We start from the raw sequence: 9,184 nt of genomic DNA, 5'->3' as shown, positions 1-9,184 counted from the left end.
GTGGGGCCACCCATCCCAGAGGGCCCCAAGGGCTGAAGTGGGAAGGGGAACCAGCCCTTAGTGGGCTGGTGCGCCCCCTCCCCCCCCTTGGGCCCCCCATGCGCCTAGGGTTGGGAACCCTAGGGGAGGGGGCGCCTCCACTTGCCTTGGGGGCTACTCCACCCCCTTGGCCATCGCCCCCCTAGGAGATCCCATCTCCTAGGGCCGGCGCACCCCCCTAGGGGGCCTATATAAAGGGGGGGAGGGAGGGCAGCAACACCTCAAGCCTTGGCGCCTCCCTCTCCCCTGCTACACCTCTCCCTCTCACAGAAGCTCGGCGAAGCCCTGCTGCGGTGACTGCTGCATCCACCACCACGCCGTCGTGATGCTGGATCTTCATCAACCTCTCCTTCCCCTTGCTGGATCAAGAAGGAGGAGACGTCACGCTGACCGTACGTGTGTTGAACGCGGAGGTGTCGTCCGTTCGGCGCTAGGATCTCCGGTGATTTGGATCACAACGAGTACGACTCCCTCATCCCCATTCTTTGAACGCTTCCGCTCGCGATCTACAAAGGTATGTAGATGCATCCGATCACTCGTTGCTAGATGAGCTCATAGATGGATCTTGGTGAAAACGTAGGAATTTTTTTTGTTTTCTGCAACATTACCCAACAGCCTCCTCCCCTTGGCCGGCCCTCTCCTCCTCCCCCCTTTATATATGGAGGAGGGGGCACCCCATAGACACAAGAATTGATCTCTTGATCTCTTAGCCGTGTGCGGTGCCCCCCTCCACCATATTCCACCTCGATAATATCATAGCGGTGCTTAGGCGAAGTCCTGCGTCGGTAGCATCATCATCACCGTCACCACACCATCGTGCTGACGGAACTCTCCCTCAAAGCTCGGCTGGATCGGAGTTCGAGGGACGTCATCGAGCTGAACGTGTGTTGAACTCGGAGGTGTCATACGTTCGGTACTTGGATCGGTCGGATCATGAAGACGTACGACTATATCAACCGTGTTGTGCTAACGCTTCCGCTTTCGGTCTACGAGGGTACGTGGACAACACTCTCCCCTCTCGTTGTTATGCATCACCATGATCTTGCGTGTGCGTAGGAAAATTTTGAAATTACTACGTTCCCACACAATAGGTGGACTGGCTGAGTCACTCCCTTAGTTGGTTGGACATGGACATGCGAGCTCTACTGTTAAGGATGCTTACACCGTGTTTGGTTACCTGCAGCCATTTGACCTCATTACATATGTGGCTCGCTAGAGTCTGGCCGAGCTTGTGCGCCCTCTAGTTGCTTCTTGCTTGCCGTTCATCATCTCGGTGTTGATCTTGTCCATCTTGTATGCATCAGTGTGCATCTTGATGCGGCGGTTGTACCTTGGCACCGTAGAGTTACCATCATCGCTGTCTGAGGGCTCCTTGAGTTCTAGTTTTCAGAAAGGGAGCTCGCTCACGACCTGATCGCCGTCACGAAGGCCTCCATGGGAAGAAGTGCACCAGCCATGCTCCTCGATAGCCGAAGCAATGATCGCAGCAGCGGCGCGGAAGGGGACATCGGGGCGCCACTGCCACGGCCTCGGTGGGCGGCGTTGGAAGGGGAACAAGAGCTTGAAGCCAAGACTGGGAGGGCGAGAAGGAGGTGAAGCATGAAGCATTGTCGGCAGGGGGGAGAAGATGCTGCATGTACGGCGGTGCTGGACTCGACATGACCCTTCGCGCGAGAAAGAGTGTAGCAAACAAAATATCTGAAACCATCATCTAAATCATTGCACCACCAATCGACTGATAAAATTGCAAGGCACATGCAACCCACTTACATAGCCATATCCCCAACTAATGCATGTGTCAATTCCTGATTAATCAGTTTAAGGCTGAATTTAAAAAAAAATGGGAAATAGAAAAGTTAGTATATGAAGCTAGCCTGGCATGTATTTAGTTTGTTTTATGTATGTATGAGAACCTATTGGTTTGGGTTGGTTTGAACTGTCTCGGAGGCTGGGCTGGGTTTTGAAAGGCCATCGACAGGCCCAGGTAGGCTCGAGAGAAGTAACCCTCGTGTCTGATTGGCCGAGAGCTCCTAGTTGACGCTTGTGTGCATGAACTTTTTTTAGAACTTCATGTGCATCAACTATGGAGTGGCTTCACTGAAGCCTACACGAATGTGTCAGCCCACTAGGCCCATGAAGAGTTTTTTTGTTTTTTCCTTTTTGATTTTTTAGTCGTTTTTTCGCCCAGAAAACCAACTACTGTTTTTAGAAGCTAGAAATTTTTATAAGGTATTAAAAATTAGAAAAAAAATATTTTCGAAAATTGTTCAGTATGTGTTTTATAAAAAGTTCACCGTATATCAAAAAATTATTTGGCGTCTATTAAAAAATGTTCAATGTATATACCAAAAATGTTCAACATATATAAAGAATGTTTAAACGTGTATTTTGAAAAACAATGTTCACCATATGCTAAAAACATTCGGTGTGCATTCGAAAATAGTTCACCATATGCTAAAACAAATTCAGTGTGCATTTAAAAAAAGTGCAACGTATACTGCAAACCTATAAAAAAGAAAAAAAAAAGAGTTCAAAAAGAATACAGAAAAAGAAGAAGAAAACCCAAGATCTGAAAAAAGAAGAAGAAAAAACCTATGGGAAAAGACAAAACAGAAGAAGCTCGTTAATTGGGGCGGCCCATCTGGAGGTTGTTCCTTCAGCGAGGCCTCCACTACATGACGCACACGGGCGTCATACGGATTGGCCTGCCCCGCGCGCCACAAGCAAATCAAACGCCGCCAGTCTCTGCCCCGCGGCGTCGGCGCGCGGGCTGGGCCCAGAGCTCGCGTCTCCCCGGCGAAGAGTCGCCGCGTGTGCGCGTACGTGGTGGGTATCTACCCCACGTAGCAGCAGTCCGCGATGTCGGAGGTACGACGAACGCGGCCGTGCCTCGATCCATCCGTGATCCGTCGATCGATCGGGGGTGTTGATTGCGGGCGCCGGTTCGGTTGGGCATTCAATCCGGCTGTAGCTGCATCTGCAGCTGCAGGAGATCAACCAAATCTCGGGGCAGTGGGGCTGAGAAACCAGCGAGGAGGCAAGCACGTACGCGCGCGCTAGGTCGACGCCCGCACCGACGGCGACAGCCAGCGACATAGCGACATGGCTCCGCCTCCGCGGCAGCTTCTACGTAGGTCTCTTCCTTCCCGCAGGATCGTCTTCAATGTCATCCCTCCGTCTCTCTTTCATTTTTGTTTGCGAGTCGACACACGTGCATAGCTAGCCAGTGTACTGGAGTAGTACTTTCTAATCACACGCTAGCTTAGCTGGAAACGACGTTGAGAGAGTGAGAGCCATCGTGAGCTGAGCACTCTTTTGCCTCAACAACATGAAGCCGAACATTCATCTACCCTGCTACGTACCAACCCTCTCTGCTCTCTGCCCCCGCGCTGATATGTTGGCATGGTGTTGTTGCCTTGTGGGTCACCTCGATTTTCGTTGGAAAAAATGGCAGATGCAAGACCGATCACTGCTAAAACTTACTCCTCGTACAAAGGCTGCCTCAATCAATTCGGATGGGAGGGAGTAGTAGTTAGTAACTTAGAGCATCTCCGGCCGTTGGCCTCTCAGGAGGCAAAAAAATCGCCATCCGGGGGCGAGCCGGCGATCGAATCGGCTCTGGGGACGGCTGGGCACCCAGTCGTCGCCCCCAGGCGCCGATATCGGCCCAGTTTTCAGCCCACTTTCGGCGAAAAGTGGCCCGGTATCAGCGAGAATTGGCCCATATTCGACGTAGTTCGGCGTTGAATTCTAACATAAATATTTTTTTATCACATAGTTCATCACAGAAAATCAAATAGTTCAAAAAAATAATGCAACAACAAATAGTTTAATACAAATTATATAGTTCGACAAATAAAAACTCATATTTCATCACACGTCGAGCCCGGCGTCGCCCTTGATCCTTCATAGGTGCTTCACCAGATCCTGTTGCAGTTGACTGGAACGTTTTTTCGACGCAGGCGCCGAAAAAGTCGCCTGGGAGGCCTGTTGGGGGCGCGGCTGGAGATGCTCTTATGCAAGAGTCACGGTCGGAGCGTGTACGTTTGATTCTTCCATGTGTAGGAGTATATTATTATAATTTTAAACACGGTACAAACATAGATGCTCATATATAGATGCATACACTCAATCATATGAACGCAGGCACGCACAACTGTCCTTGTGAGCATCTTCAACAGACTGAGTCGGCACATCATTTTGTGATTGATGAAATCGTCATAGACGTTTTCATAGTTGACATAAACGTCTCCTCACATTGAACGCACATCGTTGAAAGGCCTAAAATAAATTCAGAAAAATGCAAGCATAAATGTGACTGAACTCTGGTGCGCTAAGTGTACCACTGTTTTTCTAATCATCTAACCATAGATTGGTTCGCGGATCCTATATTATTCTTAACCACTAATGGCAAGCAAGCACGGCTTGTGTCTGAAGTCACATTTGCGCATACATGCATCGTTCCATCGACACAATTTTCCGATAGCAAGCGCTTCGTTAATGCATAGCCACGCTATAAAATGCATCTCATCTCTGCAACAGCATGACATCGACATCAAAATGCACAATGAGACATCGGATGCTACATCCACATCGTGGCAACATTATTTTGGTCTTCATTTCTTGTATACGGCCGTAGCCCCTCTCTCTCTCTCTTTTTAGAAATGACTAGCACATACTCCCTCCAATCCTTTATGTAAGGTATATTATTTTCAGCACAGTGACCAAGACACAAAATTATAGACAATTTAAAACAAAATTACCCTTGTCTAAATCGTTGATAAGCAGCAAGTAAATCATTCAGGCTAGGAAAGAAAGAGATACATGCAAACGGAAGAGATAATTTCTATTTTTCTTTTTCTGGAGGGACAATAACAAAATTAAGAGGAATCAGAACACAGATACACCTTACATTATGAAATTTTATGAAAAAAATAGACCTAATATAATGGCGGAGGGAGTATAATTGTGACATAGGAGTAGGGTCTAGCCCAATGATTGACGACGACATCTTATCTCTTTTCAGTTCTTTCTTTAGTGTTAGTGATGTTATCCATATCTATCTTGTTTCCTATTTGATCACACACGTTCTGCCCATGAGCGTTGCCTTGGCTCGCGCAACAATTATTTCTTATTTCTTTTATCGACCGACAGATTCATGAGAATTATTGTGCTGCTTCCCAAAATGTGCTTGATGGTACGGCGCGGGAGACAAAATGAGGAGTACTAAACTGGATTAGTCTGAGATAGACAGCGTACTCTACTAAATAATCAGGTTGTTAACAAGTGTTTCCGGCATGGCGTGTCGGCCTTGGTATGTTTCATTGTTTGTTTATAAAGGTGCACTGGCTGAGTCACTCCCTCCGTTGGTTGGACATGCGAGCTACACTACTGCTCAGGAGTGCTTATCTTCGTCTGGTCTGACCATAGCTGCTACAGTATTCACGATTCTTAAGGGTTAAGGCACTAGGATACGCTATCCTGTCGGTGTCACGTATGGAATCTCTCTCTTATTTTTTCTTCTGTGATAAATAACTAAGACTAGTTCTTACTTTTCTTGGAATATCAAAGCAACCAAAGCAATAATAATTTTTGCGCTCAATGTTTGCAATGGTCGGTACAGGCAAGAAAAGTCTGCAAAGATGAGGAACGACGCCATGGAGCCTCTGGGTCTTTTTTTTTGGAAACGAGGCAAAGAAAATTGACATTTTCATTGATTAAGAAGGAGAGAATTGGCCGGTTAATTAGAGGGGAACCGGGCGAAATCCTAAATTACAAACCCCACGCGGGCCACGCGCGGATGGCCTGGCCGCAGACAAGATCACAGCACAACCAACGACACAAAACGTCAAGAGGGAGCACCGAGCAACAAAGCAACGCCAAACAGTCGACCGCGGCGTCGAGGACATAGCAGCTCCGATTTTGCTGGCGAGCTTCGCAGGAGAAAGTTGCAAGCCTCAGACCGACCTAGTCCAGCGCAACATCCGGAGAGCACCGCCCGCTGAAGACCGCCCTCATGGAGTCATCGTTGCCGTAGTGGCCCCGCCGCCCACAGCTCCGGCTTCTCTATCACAGCCAGAAACCAGCAGTGATAGAGAAGCCAGAGCTTCGGGCGGCGGGGCCACTGCGAGTCGCGGTGTCGCATCCTTCTCCTTCGAGGCATCATCTTGGGGAGCCAACATGATGCATCTTGCATGGAGCTTTTCATACTCCGGGCTGGTGGACGTCGAGGAGGCGGCTACTGGTGATTACTATTGTGCGCCGAGGCAGAGATCTTGGGAACAGTGTGAGTGGAAACTCTACGAGGCAGGGCTTCGGCTCAGCATTGCTCGGGTGGCAATCTTGTCCCTTTAGGGAGGTGGGGGTGTCGGCTCGCTCGACACGTCCCAGAGGAGCAGTCTAACTTCATGTCGGTCCTGCAGCCCTAGACGTGCTTGTGTGACGGTCGTGATCTACGGGTGCTTTCCTTGTGCAACTTGGGATATAGGCATGCTAGGTTTTTGGCGCTGCAGCACAAGGGCGAGTGGTGGCAATGTCGGTGTCGACGGACCACGCTGGGCACAATAGAGTAGATGTATGTCAAGGCGAGGGCCTCGTGGGTTTTGGCAACATTGATTGCATGCATTGATCTCGTATCATGCGAGCAATGAGGTCGGCATCGGTGTTGGTTACTCGGTGTTTGCGGGCATTGCAATCTGACGCAGGGCCTTGTGGTGTGCATGCATCTTCACATATGTGATAGACTGATAGAGCCACGATTGTTGTTTTCTCGGCTATTGTCTCCGATGCTGGTGGTGGCCGACCTGTTTAGCGAAGCAGGCCCTACGGTGATTTGTGTTTCTGCGGTTGGCGTTTCTTGTTGTATACGTTGCATTGTCGAATGGTTTTCCATTATTAACTGCTCGACAATCAAAAGCTTTGCCTCAAGTCAAAAGAAACTCACACAGCGGACGAATCCTTCTAGCAGCGACACCGACAAATTTATGCAATTCATTAGATACTAATACAAAGTCGAACCAGACACATGATGATTAATTAATTAAACCAACTCACAACCAACCAAGGAAGGACGCGAAAGCAGATGGCGTATCTCCATCCGGTGGCAACTACATCACCAAGGAAAGTAGTAGTATCGGTGATACCAACCTTTAAATGCTCCCATGATCCCAACTTTCAAAATGTAAACTTAGGCATTTCAAAAAAAATCAATTTTTTTGTAAGCATTCACAAGACATGAGTTTACAACCTCTAAACATTTCAGATCTAAATTCAAACTATGCATAGAGAACACAACGACAAAAGAAAAACGACACTATTCACGTATGGATTTGTTGTTTTTTCTGTTTCACGATGTTTCTTTTGAATTTGTGTCTAGATTCTTTTAGGGGTTGTGGAAATAGGCCGGGTGAACATTCACACTTTTATTTTTTGAAATGTCTGAAACATTTACATTGATCTTTCTTGAAATGAGAGCATGCGAGCATTGAAAGAGTTGGTACCCGCCCCTCTTTTGCTTTTCGTTACGACACACGTGCATTATAGCAAGCCAATGTACCTTCTAATAAATCACACGCTAGCTAGCTTAGGTGGAAACCACACTCACGTACGTGCACCGTACACGAGTGTGTGAGCACCGTGAGCTGAGCCTTCTCCTTTGCACTCTCTTCACAGAAACAACATGAAACCCAACAGCCATCTACCTTGTCCCTGCCAGGCACCAACCCTCTGCCCTCGCTCATGTTGGCATCTTGTTGTTGGTTCCCTCGATGTTGGTGGGAAAAAAAGGCAGATGCAAGGTCGATTGCCGCTAAGTACAACCAAAAGTGAGGCGAGATGATATATAAAACTAAAAGCCTACTTATGCAAGAGTCGTTGTGCCGAGAGTGTTGGTTTGATTCTGCTACCATATATTCTTAACCACTGATGGCAAGCAAGAACACTCCATCAACACTCTTTCGATAACGAGCAGACTGGTAAAGCATCAAAATGTACCCTTATCTTTGGGATTGCGTGATGCAATTCAAGAGTATGTCGATACATGGGATGCACACAGCCAAGTCTCCCTGTCAAAACTCAAAACATCATTTCCTTCTTCATTTTCTGCCTTTTTAGAAATGATCGAAAACACTATGACATAGGGCCTGCCTAATGATTGATGACGACCTCTCATCTCCTCTCCGTTCTTTCTTTAAGGTTACTTAATGATATCCATATCCATGTTTCCCATCTGATCAAGCACATTCTGACCTTTTTTTTAGAAACGCACATTCTGGCCATGAGCTTGGGATTGGCTGCGCCACACAATCCTTCCATCCATCAAGGATTCCTGTGAATTATTGTATTGCTACTATATATATATTCCCTCCATTCCGCAACGCTGTGCATATTTTGTCTTTCTTAAGTCAAAGATGTCTATGTTTGACCAAGTTTATAAAATAAACCATCGACATCTAAAATACTAAATAAATGAATTACAAAGTACACTTCATGATGAATCTAATGATACTAATTTTGTATTGTTAATGTTGATACTTTTTCATTAAATTTGGCCAAACATAGACATGTCTAACATTAAAAAACAAAATATGCATTACATTTTAAAATGAGGGAGTATGTGAGACACAGTTACTAAACTGAATTAGTCTAAGAAAGATGGTGTACTAAATAATCATGTTGTTAAACAAGTGTTTCCGGCATGGCGTATGGGCCTTGGTTTGGTTATAGGTGGACTGGCCGGGTCACTCGCTCCATTGGTTCGACATGGGAGCTAATACTACTGCTAGTTCTTCTTCTTAATTTTTTTTAAGATCACTCAAATTTATTATAAAAATTTATCAAAAGTACGAAACATCTCAGATTACATCATGGTCCTTGAACCACCGAGTAGCTGCTGCCACCGGCAGAACGAGTTGCCGATGTGCCGCCGTCGTCACTCCCACCTGAGCCGGCCCAACCTTGTCGATGACACCCGGAATGTCCTTGTGCATTTGCCCTTAAGGACCACCGCCCCAGAGTCATGGTTGTCATCATCGAACCCGACATCAAATCTCCCCGCCGCCGCATATGCATGACGAGAAATCCTAACCTCGCCGCCCCGAGGAACCTATGCTGGAGCACCGTCTAGCCCGTCCCAACTAATGAACTT

Source organism: Triticum aestivum, chromosome 3A (genome assembly GCF_018294505.1).
Source record: "Triticum aestivum cultivar Chinese Spring chromosome 3A, IWGSC CS RefSeq v2.1, whole genome shotgun sequence".
NCBI lineage: Eukaryota > Viridiplantae > Streptophyta > Magnoliopsida > Poales > Poaceae > Triticum > Triticum aestivum.
Note: the sequence above shows the minus strand (reverse complement) of the source record.